At 34.4% G+C, this 14322-nt stretch overlaps 1 long non-coding RNA gene across 1 annotated transcript in view; it reads left to right on the forward strand.

Moving 5' to 3' along the window:
* The first annotated feature begins 8486 nt into the window (after positions 1 to 8486).
* The window catches only part of LOC146735674 (uncharacterized), a 105357-nt gene continuing 99521 nt past the window's right edge, over positions 8487 to 14322 (forward strand). The window contains exon 1 of the long non-coding RNA XR_014931250.1: positions 8487 to 8591. This is a non-coding gene — a long non-coding RNA (uncharacterized LOC146735674). The remainder of the gene's footprint in view (positions 8592 to 14322) is intronic.

Here is a 14322-nt window from a genome sequence, read left to right on the forward strand (position 1 = left end):
GTCGCTTGAGACTCAATTCCGGCGCGTGCGCAGGTGACGACCCTCCCGCTTTAATTACTAGTATGCATTCGACACACCACGTGGTAGAGTCTGCTTATATCTGTAAACCCATACTTTCGAGTGAGTATTTCAGAGTACCGCGGAAAACGATAAATGGAATTGAGTATGATAGCAATAGCATTGTTCCTTAGATAGCGCTGAACGAGATTATTTTACATATTAGATAAAAAGGTCTAGTGTACGCATTGACATGGTAAATTTAAAAGTACCTTGTGAGGTTGAAATTACTTTTCTAATGATTTGGTATATTTTATGTGGAAAATGCTTTATACGCTTACAAAAAATAAGATCTTTGTACAATTTACGGACAAATATAATAGCTGATTACATTTTTCACCCATTTTTCATTTACGTTTTTTATTTATATTAATTACATTATTACGAGAACAAAAACAATAGATTACAGCTTACGAAAATACTCCTTGCCGACCCTCTGTATAACGTTTGGAGTGTTTTTTGAAACTAAATATGTTTTCGGTTTTTTGTGGCACTGAATAAGTGTATTGAAATTCAGGTCTAAACAGTACCCAACAATTGTGAAAACTTTGAACTCGTTCCTATTTTAAATCAATGAATGTGCCTATCATGGTATTGTGGTATTGTTGTTACGAATGCAGTCTTTTCAAGCACGTCAGAAAAAAACAGGAAAAGAAAAATAGTGGAATAAAAACAAATCATTAACGTTCTCAGTAAATGTAGATTTACTTTATTCAATTCACATTTTCATGGATTGGCATCCATGCACTATATATCCATTCAATTTGATTGTTTATTTTCCCCACTTTTGAAATCGCAGTGTGATATTTTAACATTTTAAGACAAGGACAACCTACAATAATTGACAGAACAAAATTAGATTCCAATATTGACAAAATCATGTCGGCCGATTTGACGGAGTAACAATAGTACTTTACCATCAAGTATCTGTTGGATAACTTCTGGGTCCCGTCTTCCCTCGGAAAATCTAAAAGGCATTCAGTGTAAGTTGTTATTGCTCCCTTAACGAACATGCCACTTTAACGTTCCTAATAGTACAATCTGAACGTAGAATGAGCATGCGCACGACATTAGTTACCAGTGAGAAGTAACAACCTAAATTATTGTTCAGTGTTTTGTATTGTAATTTCGGAATACGGGATTTCTAAATAATAGTGGAATAGTTATGTATTACGGAAGCATTCAACGAAGCTGTTCATGTAAAAAGATGTATGATTAAGATTTTGTGGGAAAATATATTTTAGGTTCGTGTGGGCGCATTTAGGAGGATAATTTAATTTCTCTGCACACAGTTGATTTAGGTTAAAACAATGTATGCGTTTTCTGAATTATTTCAAAATAAAACAGAATTTTGAGTAAAGTGTTTTAGTTACGTTTATGAATATGTGCACAACACATATACAACACATATAATCGGAGGTTTTAGGTTGAAACAGTATGTGTGAAGTACTTCAAAATAAAACAGCGAGGAAGAAAAGTGCTTTCTGATGTTAGAATGTTCTGGTGTGGTTCAACCCGCCACCACCCTCCATCAATTGCGGAGCATCAAACAGCAATATACTACGTGGCGTTTCTACCCGTGTCTCGATTTCCAGCTGCACATAGGTTGGTAAGCCCGTATACAATTATATACAATACATTCCTTCGCGCCCTCATGCTTGGAATGTCACGGATATGTTGCTAACTGGTGAAGTGTTTGAATTTAATAAAATCGGAACATCATAAAACCATTTCCGGTCACTGGTAGCATAGTGGTTGTCGCATCAGACTCATGATCGGTAGACCCAAGTTCAAATCCTACCTTAGGCTGAACATCAAAAGGGTCGACCCCTACCCTGGGTGAGTGTGCCACATACTCAATGCGCGGGCCAATTCCACTGGCCGAGATTCATTCACTAACGAATGCGACTTTGAGGGAAACTTGGTTAAGGTCCGCAGGTGCTTGTGTTCGACCGGGCCTGGTTGACGCCAGGATAGCGCATTACAAATTGCCATTTGACAGAGAGATGGCCACATAGCGCTGTCATGTAGTCCCAAACATGAATATGACTTCTGTGGCAAAATAGCACTTGCAATTTGCACATACAGAAAAAAAAAAGTCAGGAGAGACAACAGTGACACTAAATGTCCGGAACTGTCGCCTGGCACATTACCACGACATTACGTATTTTTTATATACGTGTAAAATGGGATCACGCTTAGTGCTGAATGAGAGTACATTACATTTGTTGAAATTAATTTTAAGTTGCCACCTAGAACACCAACTTAATATACAGGTGAGATCTTTCTTAAGTTTGACACAGCCACTACAGATGTACTTGGTTATATCACACATAATGTGACTATATTGCATAGAGATTGTTTGCATTCTACACAATGCGACAGTCACTATATCGCATAGAGATTGGTTGCATTCTAGATAATACGACTATATCACATAGAAATTGGTTGCATTCCGCATAATACGACTACATCACATAAAAATTGGTTGCATTCTAGATAATACGACTATATCGCATAGAGATTGGTTGCATTCCGCATAATACGACTACATCGCATATAGATCGGTTGCATTCTAGATAATGCGACTATATCGCATAGAGATTGTTTGCATTCTAGATAATGCGACTGCATCGCATATAAATTGGTTATATAACACATAAATCGGACTAATAAGAATTGAATATATAATGTAGAATGTGGTTTTATCGCTTGTTACTATAGTTACATATCAGAGAGAATTTGGTTAAATCGGATGGCCTTGTTGATATCACGTACAAAACGTGAATATATCGCAAAGAGAAGGTGCAGCACTAGCATAGGAGAATCGGTTATATCATGGGAATAATGCTGAATATACCGCGAAGATATTATAATCAACGTTGTGTATTCGCGACGTTCTCTCTATGGTTACGTAGAAAAGTTCACATTAGGGACACCCACCATGACGTCATCTTATTCAATATGTCATACTTAAAAACGCTGGAGCACACATTTTAACTTACCTAGCTGACATTAGAATTTACGGTCGCGGTGTTTCAAATAAGATGAAAACATTAAAATATCGGGTGGATATGCGTCTCATTGCTGTATTCATTGATTATTAAATTAGCATATATGGTTATGTATATCATTATTTAAATGTGTGAACAGTTATATATTTCATTAAACATTTTGCCCTATTTTTAGAAGCGACTGGCAGATCGTGCGAAGAATTAATAAGTCTGTGTAATTAAAGTTGTATGCGCCGTACTTAATTATCCTTTGAATTGTACTCGTCTCGCATGTGTTAATGATAAAAACAGTCACATGTAGTATCCCAACACTTGTACATCAAAGGTTGGATACAAAGTCAATCAAATGATACATTTTCTAATTCTGACTTTGACTCCTTTCTGATACGACGCGCCCTCTATTGACGGGCGCTTCTGCGAGGTACATCTGACTGAGATAGACGACTTTCCTGGAAGTCGAAGATACGGAGTTTCGCATGCACGCGCATGTCGTTTTGGGGTGTAACGTAAACTTGCATGGGTGATATTATGCTTCTTGGTGCACCAATCGTTGTCACAAAAATAAAATTCCCTTCTATCGACTATCAGCAAACTGACATGTTTGTATTTTCAGCTATAACAAAGCAGGAGTATTTTTGCACACCAGTCTCGCTACTTCCGCGAAAGTGGTATATTGATAAAGCAATATCAAGTAGCCATTTTTTTGGTTGTGTTGTCACTCGTCAATTACGTCATTCGAATTTTCGTCGCTGGAGGGCGCGACTTATACAAATGCTGTCACAGAATAGGGCAAGATTGCACCTAAAGGACCAATTACAATTCATAACAAAAACTAATTATATATTTTAATAAAAATTAATATAAATCTAGCTGGTTCACTAATAAGTGAAGCTAACGAATAGTGTGTACGTGCAGACGATTTAATGAGAAACTGTCAATGTCACGTGGTTTGTCCAAAGAATATCCGTTAATATGTTTATGACATTGTAACCGGTTTATTTAAGTCATCGGTTCAGATTTGCCGACGATCTGTTAAATTGTTGAAGTATTTGAATGGAACGTGTAATTTAGCAAAAGCAACCAACACATTATCATTCAACACCTTAGCATAAATTTGCGAAATGTGTAGTTATTCCAATAAATAAAAGTAAAAGATCGTGACGTCACAAAAAAATACTGACGAATTTGCGAAATGTAGAATAACTACAAGTGTTAGTGCTAAAATGTGGAACTCGCTTCCAAACCGAATGAAGGTGTGCAATGATTTGTATTCTTTTTAAGCAAACGGTGTCATTGTGGTCACCATCATTTTAGGATATTTTAATTACTATTTTAATGAAGTCTTACTGTTGTTTTTCTCTGTGTTTGATGTTTGTAATTTTTGCTTTTGTTTGATGTAATTTTTAGTAGTCAGTGATATTAGCCTTTGGCTAGGTATTTCAAACTGACTTTAAATAAATGAATCGAATTGAGTCATGTACGAAAATGAAATGCAAATTAGATGAGGTTATTCAAGATATGAAGCGCTGATTATGCAAATCAAGTCACGACAAAGACAAAGATAACACCCAAATATACCTTATATATTATGTAACCCAACTTTGTAATTCAAGTAAAACAATTGTAATATCATCAGTCCATAAACAATACGCTCCATGGCAACACATCAACCCGAGCTCATTGAAGATTTACCCATCATTCTAATTCTAGAGACTAGTAGAGTTCATAGGTTATTTATTTTTAGTTAATTATTATTCTGTGTTCTGGCTGAGATTAACCGGGTAATTTGTCTGCGACCCATAATGCATCTCGACGACGACACGGAACTGTCAGTGCACGTGCAACGAGCCTTGGTTCGTGGATTACATAGCCGGTGACGTCACTCGACGTAATAACCTCTGTCAACATGTGATATCATGTGATAACCTTATATCGTTTTAAATTTAAATTGATTTTTAGATTAATTTTATCCTAGACTAGATTAGTTTATTATTAAGTCTCAGTCAGTCTAAATTGATTTGTCAACTGTCAACATAGCAGAACGTCACCTCATTGATTCATAAGGGTAAGAAGGAAAATGAAATCATTGAACTGATTTTAATCCTACTTGGGTCTTTCGTTTCAAGTTAAAGCGGGAGGGTCGTCACCTGCTCACGCACGAGAATTCAATCTCAAGCGACGATAACAACACACGCTAAAAAGTTAAAGGTCCACGGCACGGGTAGACGCTTGTTTGTAACAACGACACGCTATGACCATTTGACGCATGCGCAGGTGACGACTATATGCGTCGGATTGCGTCGCACAGTTTTTCATGTGTTGAGTTACGATAATAGTGGAAATATTATCGCAATTGTGAAAATGTGAGGGGGTATTTTATTTCCTTCTTGTCGCGACCACAAAAAACATTGAAGCCGTTTTGGAATATAACGCAGATTTTAGTGACAACTACAGCTGGCAAAATGCATTTCTGAGTGATTAAATTAAATTTAAATGTCACCGATAAACACATTATGTTGATTTCATTTTATTTTATTATTTTCTAATACCTTTAAAAAGCAGGTCAGTCGGAGTTGACGACTGAGTCGTCATAGACTTTTAATCGATTTTTCAGTAGTTCCTGTATATGCCCGCTTTGTTTCATCTTCTACGCACATATTCGGCAGATAACAAAATCATCGATGTGAGTTAATTTTTAGCTCCATGATTGATTGCATTAGGCTTTTCTATTAAACATTTGAAATTATGCGTCCAATCGGTAACCTATTCAAAGGTATTTTTTAAAGCGGAGAAGTCGTCACCTGCGCATGCGTCAGATGGCCTTAGCGTGCCATTGTTAAAAACAAGCATATACCCATGAGCCTTTGCGTTTTTAGCGTGTGTTGTTATCGTCGCTTGGGACTCAATTTCCGCGCGCGCGCAGGTGACGACCCCTCCGCTTTAATGTATCGCAAAATAGACCTTGTTTTGCATTGCTACACACCTTAGTTAAACGCAAGTCACCGGCGAGATCTTGTTACGAGCCACGGCACTTTCCCCTCAGAATGTGTTCCATTCTATCCCGTCGTCCCGTCTACTGTTTTCCTTACGATATTTGGATTCGGAATTGCCACGTTTCGTCGTAGTTCAACGATACAGGGGTGACAAGTAGGTATGATGCGACAAATCTGCATTTCAGGCTATTGTTGAAATTAAAGCGCGGTGGTCGTCGCGCAGCGCGTGTTCGAATTTCATGTAAATAAACAATGGTTTCTGTACACATATGCCATGCAAGTAAATGACAGCTTCATTTGCATACTAGACATTCCTCCAATTGGGCCTTTAAACAATAAAAATAGCTATTAATGGGCAAGTCAACAATTTGATGTCAGAACACCTATTTCGAAAAAAATAGAACTAACCTAATTCTTTCAAAGAATTTGTTGATGGCAGAACATCGTTTGAGGCAGGGCGCCATTAACGGTGAAACGTTGTTCTGTTTACGTGTAGTTGATTAATGATCTTCATTATCACAAGTAATATGCATGTATTGGCCACCCACACAAATCACAATTGCATATAATTGTCAATAAGCTGGCGTAAATACAGTGAGTCGCTGAAGAGGTGATTCAAAGTAGAGATAAATACATTTTCCCGGTTTTCACATTTGAAATCTCAGACAATTTATTAATGTCCATGGCGAAATCAATCATGCAGTTAATGAGTTGCGCCCTCACCGTCAAATACCTATAAGTTGTAGGTTGCGCATTACGGTCAACAGCAAAGTTGAAATTTGTTTTTTGCTTGTGCATTGATTTGACAAAAAATATCAATCTCCAAACTGAGAAAAAAAACGCCAAAGATTTGTCATTTCGTTCTGTCTGAAGCTTGGCAAATACATTATTATAATTTGTTATTGTAGGAAATAAAATGAAGAAATTAAACGTGACAAAATTAACAGGTTGTCGGATAAGGCAACGCTGGGAGAAGTGACAGGCAGTTTTTCGCGTCAATTCTGTTTTGTCCCTGACGATTTCGTTTGTCTCAACGCTGTTGCGTTTCAGTTTAATTTTATCCCAATAGCGTTTCGTTAACACGTTTTATTCAAATGTTGTTCTGTTTTGTGCGTTTTCGTCCAAGTAATGTAACGTTCAGAACCGTTATGTTTAGTTAAAAACGTATTAGGAGAGCCACCAGACGCCTCTTTAAATCCTCCACTGTGTATATGATATAATTGCTAAAACGCACGAAAAGTGAACCGAAACGATGGTATGCACCTGTCTAGACTAATTTCGAAAAATAATTTGATCTCCCGGAAAGGTCAACCTTGATATCACATACTGTAAAACCATTTATTTTCACTGACATTTAATTTCACTATTTTGGTGTTTTGAGCATATTCACTGTGTTTTAATTTCACGAATTTGTCAAGGAAACAATGAGTTTTATTGTTAACCTTGTTTGTCATGTTCACGTAGATTTAATTTAGCGGATTTTACTTATCAGCGAAAATAGCGAAATTAAAACCCAGTGAATAATTAATACATCTACAGTGTATGGGTCGGTATTATCAATTTAAGATTGTTCACTGGTATTTTGACCTAATAATTTACTTTTGTTACACAAAAGAGTATTTTCAGGTATGACGAAATTTTTTTGCTCCATATGTTATACTGTAATGTTAAATGGGCGAAACATTGCCGTTTTCATGTTTTTTAAGCAATTTTTTCACTCGAAAAGTAGTTTCGTGGCCATAGTGTATAAATCTTGGAAATCTGAATATCCGTTATAATAGCCACGAACCAATATTCATTGTGATTGTCACATGGACGCACACACATCCGGGTCGTGGGATTATATATTCATCACATGTACATTTCCACATCCGTAAAAGTTCAGACAACTAATAAAGTTTTACGGTCGTCTGAGGTAAAAGTGAAAATATTGCTGTTATAAAAATATATCATTGAGCACACCTAGTTTATTAATTATTTTTTTAATCGTAAATACATTGATGTCCCCCCCCCCCCGCAATTATTTGTTTAATTGTAGACGAGCCACAAAATACAGTAACTCTAAAGCGCGGTGGTCGTCGCGCAGCGCGTGTTCGAATTTCATGTAAATAAACAATATATTTTACACGCGTTTTATACGTCGCTATGAGTCACGGTCCCATATCGAGGCAGAACGCGGCATGCCGACTGCCGCCCTTTAATAAATCTGATATTATGGATCACTTATTAGTTGTACTCTACATTTATATACATGTATTATTTTAAAATTTCTTACATAACACAAAGCATATCAATTTATTGACACACCAACTATGGCGACAAAAACATAAATAAAACGAGTTTTTCGTGAAACTTCCGTACTAAGAAATATCAAGATTTGACGTTAGAGGGCGTTATCCTTGGTGCTTAATTCTTCCGGGTACTTTCAAACGATAATGTTGTTACTAAAGGTGGGGGATGAATGAATGAACGGGACGACAGTAGGCTCACGTCGCTCGCCCGTCAACGTGAAACACATCTGATTCAGGTAGGTACGTTTTATATTCGATAATTTACACCTAATATGCGCGAAAGTAAATAACCTATCCATTCGGGCGTTGGCAAGTCTCAAACGAAATCGGTCAACTAAGTACATCGCCATCGTCTGAAGATGCTTGAAGTCATCAACTCATCTCGATTTTGAGAACTCGTTCAGTCGTGGAATACAGGTGGAAATTGCAATGGTACCGCAACGAGCACGTTTCTCGCCATGTACAGCACGTGTACATGCGATGGTCTGTATCTGTATATGCGGCCGATACGGAGGGGGGGGGGGACTGAAGGTGTGTCGAGTGTCAATAATAGAAGGAATTGAGGTCACTAGATGTCGAATCACACATCCGAGACTTCCCAAATACGATTCAATAAATCGCATGCAAACAAATCGATATAAAAACTATTATGGATCCATTCACTGATGGAATAACAAGTTACAACTCATAGGTGATCTAACGCCCCCTCATACTGTGGAATACTTTATTTTCGCTGGAATAAATTTTCGCTGAAAAGGCTTTTTGGGCATTTTGTATGGAATTTATTTTCACTGATTTTTTATGAGTTTAATGTGAAATATAGGAAAAAAAGTATATTCGCTGGAATCATCCCTTCAGCGAAAATAGCGAAAATAAATTCCAAGCGAAAATAAAGTATTCTACAGTATAATTAAGGCTCTATAAGTAGTTAAGACTTGGGACTTGAAATTCAGAGAAAAGCTCTAAAAAATAAAGTCTTGAAAGTCTAATTAAACATGAAAAATTATACTAGTTTTAATATTAATGTTAAATTTATTCGATGGAATGATTGTACTAATTTTGCTTTATGGAAGCCTTTTTTCCATTGGGCTTTTCAGGTAAAGAAAATCGTATTGTAAATATTATTAATACAAATGAAAAATGTTCATTTTTTTTTTTTTTGATAAATATTTTTTATTACCCATAAACCAAAAAATTACAGGACTTTAATAAATACAGTAAATACAGTAATAAACAAAACAAATAAGAAAACAAAACAAAACCAACAAATAATGAAGACAGCTTACCATGTAACTCCAATTGTATTGAAAAAAATTGTGGATTGAAAATTGATAGATGCACAAACAAACATTAGGTAAAATTACCCCACTTCACCTGAAACAATTCGATAGCGCTATTTTTACTACATATACAATATTCCATTTCTTTTGTTTCCATTACTTTTTTTTCTACCAGACGAAATGAAGGTGAAGTGCCATTTAATTTACAGGAATAAATAATTTGTTTAGTTATAATAATGATATGGTTCAACAAACTTGAGAACTGATCATCGCCCAGCAAAATTTGAATATCTGTGAAAGTGTCTGGGGTATTTAAAAATTCACCCCATCTATTACATATTGATGTCCAAAGGACAGTAACATAGTTGCATGTAACGAATAAATGTGTTAGAGTTTCATCGCTATTATGACAAAAAGAACAAAGGCTAGAGGTGACGAGAGGAGGTAAAAAAATGTTCATTTAATGTTTTGTAAACATTCCCTAGGTGTTCATAAAAGGTCATCAAATATTGCTTTAAGGTGTGACCTTTGTCATTTCACACTATATTTTTGGGGCATGAAACCTTGATATGCAAATGGAGGTTTTTTTTCTTTGCAGTTCTTATCGGTAACATTGAATTAAGTCTAATTGATGAACATCGTGTTGCATCCTCACTGACAATAGTCAGGGAAATGTTAAACGAACTTAATATGGACAAACACCTAAATGTACAAATGATTATATCCAAAAGTAAATTTAAATTAGAAATTAATTAAATAAAACTGAGAACTCAATACATTGGCTACTGATGGAATTATGTGAATAAAGATACAATGTTTTAACAAAAAAGAGAATCTCTTCACATTCTTTGCTAATTTATATCCTTCCTGATATGAAAATATACCTCATCAACAGAGAAAGTATTATGTATTGCACATCTTTCCAAAATATTAGATTAAAAGTAATGGAAACAATGGTAGATATAAGCCCTCAATTATGTACTCTTGATGTGTCTACAACATTTACTTACAATCTTTGTACAAGTTTGTATTTTACATTTTTGATAGATTGGAATGTTAACAATAACGATTTTTTCAAGAAGAAAAATTACTGAGTATTTAGGCTAAAAAAAAATGTCTGTCTTGAGAAGTGAAAACAAATCGTGCAATGAACAGAGTTTTTTTCATTCGTTTTTACATTATTTTAAAAGCAACCAGTTGTGACATGCATGCTGTCCAAAACCAGATAATTAGTTTTGGCCTCATAAGAAAAACAAAAAAACAATAAACGTAGGAAAAGATTCAGTGGCAGACTTGTTTTAGCACCTCTTTTCCCAGTGTATATGGGCAATACTTGACATATTCAAAATTTAAAAAAAAAAGGTAAGTTATTACTTCTTTAGCAATTTTATTAATGTGTGCTTTCAACTGCATCCATGTACACTGCTCTGAGAGTTGGTCATGGGTCATTTGTCATTTAAATTAAAGTATAAGTAAGTGTGACAACACCAATGTTTTATGTTCTTATTCAAGCTATTACTGTCTCTAGTTTAAATTGATATCATTGTCCATACAAATTATTTAAAAAAATAATATGAAAATATCTTTGTGAATTAAATATTAATAAACTACAAAATTTGATATTTGAATACTACTGGAGGTTTTTGTGTTCGCCTAATTTTCTTATAAGAAATTGAAACCACATCATTTTCCATTGATGATGAGCAACATCTGATACCTAATAGTACAACAATTGTTTTTTGTTTTTTTTCAATGTTTTTTTGTATGCCAGGCGACAGTTCCGGACATTGAATTTCACTGTTGTCTCTCCTGACTTTTTTGTATGTGCAAAGTGAAAGTGCTAGTGCTGACACATAGTGCATTTTTGCCACAGAAGTCATATTCATGTTTGGAACTACAAGACAGGGCAGTGATAGGCATCTAATTTTAATGCACTTTCCTGGCGTCAACCAGGCTCTGTCGAACTAAAGCACCTGCGCTTATGTGGACCATAACCAAGGTTCCCCAAAGTCGCATTCGTATGTGAATGAATCTCGGCCAGTTGTCCTTCCCATTGAGTCTGTGGCACACTCAATCAGGGTAGGGATCGACCCTAAGACTTGATTTGAACTTGGGTTTACCGATCATGAGTCTGATGCAACAGTGGTTGTCGCAACAAATCTATATTATATAACATGTATATTACACATGACAATGGGAGATTCAATCATCGTTTGTAATATTTTCATAACATTGAGGATTTAGAGGTTTTCAAGTGAAGTTCACACTAATAATTTCCATAGATTAATTGTTTTAAACCATGTCAAACTATATATTTCTGAAAGCTTATAATTCAGACTACCGTAGTTAAAAATCAAAGTTATGTTAAATACAACTTTCATGTGGTCATTTGACTGCTAAGCAAATAAATCCTTCATCGAAGATTCAAATGAGTACTGTAAATTGGATGTCACAATTTGTTTTCTTGAAAAATGTAGAATAAAACATCACAGTCACAGCAAACAAAAGAAGCACCTGAGATCAGTCCCACTGGTCTATCTTTTGAATCACATTAGAAGATCCCATGAATATGTGTACATACATGTATGTCCGTCATGCATTATCATTGTTATAAAACAGGTTTTTATTACATCACAATGGCACTCTGACTCTCGGTACAGACATTTTATTACCTAATGAAGATATTGGATTATTTGTCTAGTGTTATTTATGTGATACTGGTACATACATGGAAATAAAAACACTAAGGATTAAGTCATGTGGGTGTCGATGATTCCGTGAAAATAAAATCCAGCGAATATACTTTTTTTCCTATATTTCACATTAAACTCATCAAAAATCAGTGAAAATAAATTCCATACAAAAGCCTTTTCAGCAAAAATTAATTCCAGTGAAAATAAAGTATTCCACAGTAATATTCTTGTCAATGACACAAGAATTTTAGATTTTTCCCATTGAACAGCGAGAATATAAACATTCTCATATCTATTGATGAAAATGATAACAAGTCTCGCTGCACTGCCAGAAAATGTAATTTTCTCTTTTATGTCTCGCACTCTTTACTCATAGCACATGTGATGCATCAGTTGGCAACTTGTCAACAAATAAGTCATGCAGACATTTTGACGAATAGACATCGTGACATGAATCATACATGTGTATTTGTATCATAAATTTATTATTTTAATAACTGTAATTTACTTTGACAAATATTCCAACATTTCTAGCAGCCTTGGGAAGCCATACTTTTTTGTGAACATTTTGTCATTTGTGAGATTCAGTCTTCTGATATTGTATAATCAGTATTTTGTTTTTGAAACTCTTGCATAATAATTAGCTAATTTGCATATTTTACTGTTGACATCTTTTCATTTAGCAGCATTGAAATAATATTAGTATGTAAGTTTACATGATTTTACTCAATGATATCTTTTATATCCTAATTATTATATACACCAAAATTATTAATATTTTTAATTTTGGTTGAGTTGAACATCATATTTTGATTTTTTGAGTTTTATGAATAAAAAATGATATTTATTTTCTTAAAGGCCATAAAAATTTGGTATCCAAATATTTAATATTTGAACTACAAATACTTGGAAAGTTCAAGACTATAAATTGTTAATGATTGATACTGTAAGCTGTTAGGTAAAATGAAAATAATATCAAAGATTGATAAGATAAGGATATGGAACTTTCATAACTATGTATGTAGATATTTGATGAAAATTTTATGAGAAGAAAACTGATGCACATTTTGAGCATTTGAAAGAAATTTTATTTGTGCACAACAATCGAATGTGTTTATAATCAATTGCGTTAAAGAACGCAGTGGGTACTTGGAAATTTAATTCAAATTCACTTTCATGAACAGAAATAATCCAGTTAATTTTTCACCATGTTTTTAATCAATTGCATCACAGAATGCAGTGGGTACTTGGAAATTTAATTCAAATTCACTTTCATGAACAGAAATAATCGAGTTAATTTTTCACCATGTTTTTAATCAATTTTAATCCATTGCATCACAGAATGCAGTGGGTACTTGGAAATTTAATTCAAATTCACTTTCATGAACAGAAATAATCCAGTTAATTTTTCACCATGTTTTTAATCAATTTTAATCCATTGCATCACAGAATGCAGTGGGTACTTGGAAATTTAATTCAAATTCACTTTCATGAACAGAAATAATCCAGTTAATTTTTCACCTGGTTTTTAATCAATTTTAATCCATTTCATCACAGAATGCAGTGGGTACATGGAAATTTAATTCAAATTCACTTTCATGAACAGAAATAATCCAGTTAATTTTTCACCATGTTTTTAATCAATTTTAATCCATTGCATCACAGAATGCAGTGGGTACTTGGAAATTTAATTCAAATTCACTTTCATGAACAGAAATAATCCAGTTAATTTTTCACCATGTTTTTAATCAATTTTAATCCATTGCATCACAGAATGCAGTGGGTACTTTGAAATTTAATTCAAATTCACTTTCATGAACAGAAATAATCCAGTTAATTTTTCACCATGTTTTTAATCAATTTTAATCAATTGCATCACAGAACGCAGTGGGTACTTGGAAATTTAATTCAAATTCACTTTCATGAACAGAAATAATCCAGTTAATTTTTCACCATGTTTTTAATCAATTTTAATCCATTGCATCACAGAATAC

This window comes from Saccoglossus kowalevskii, chromosome 12, assembly GCF_978046115.1.
Source record: "Saccoglossus kowalevskii chromosome 12, keSacKowa6.1, whole genome shotgun sequence".
Lineage (NCBI taxonomy): Eukaryota > Metazoa > Hemichordata > Enteropneusta > Harrimaniidae > Saccoglossus > Saccoglossus kowalevskii.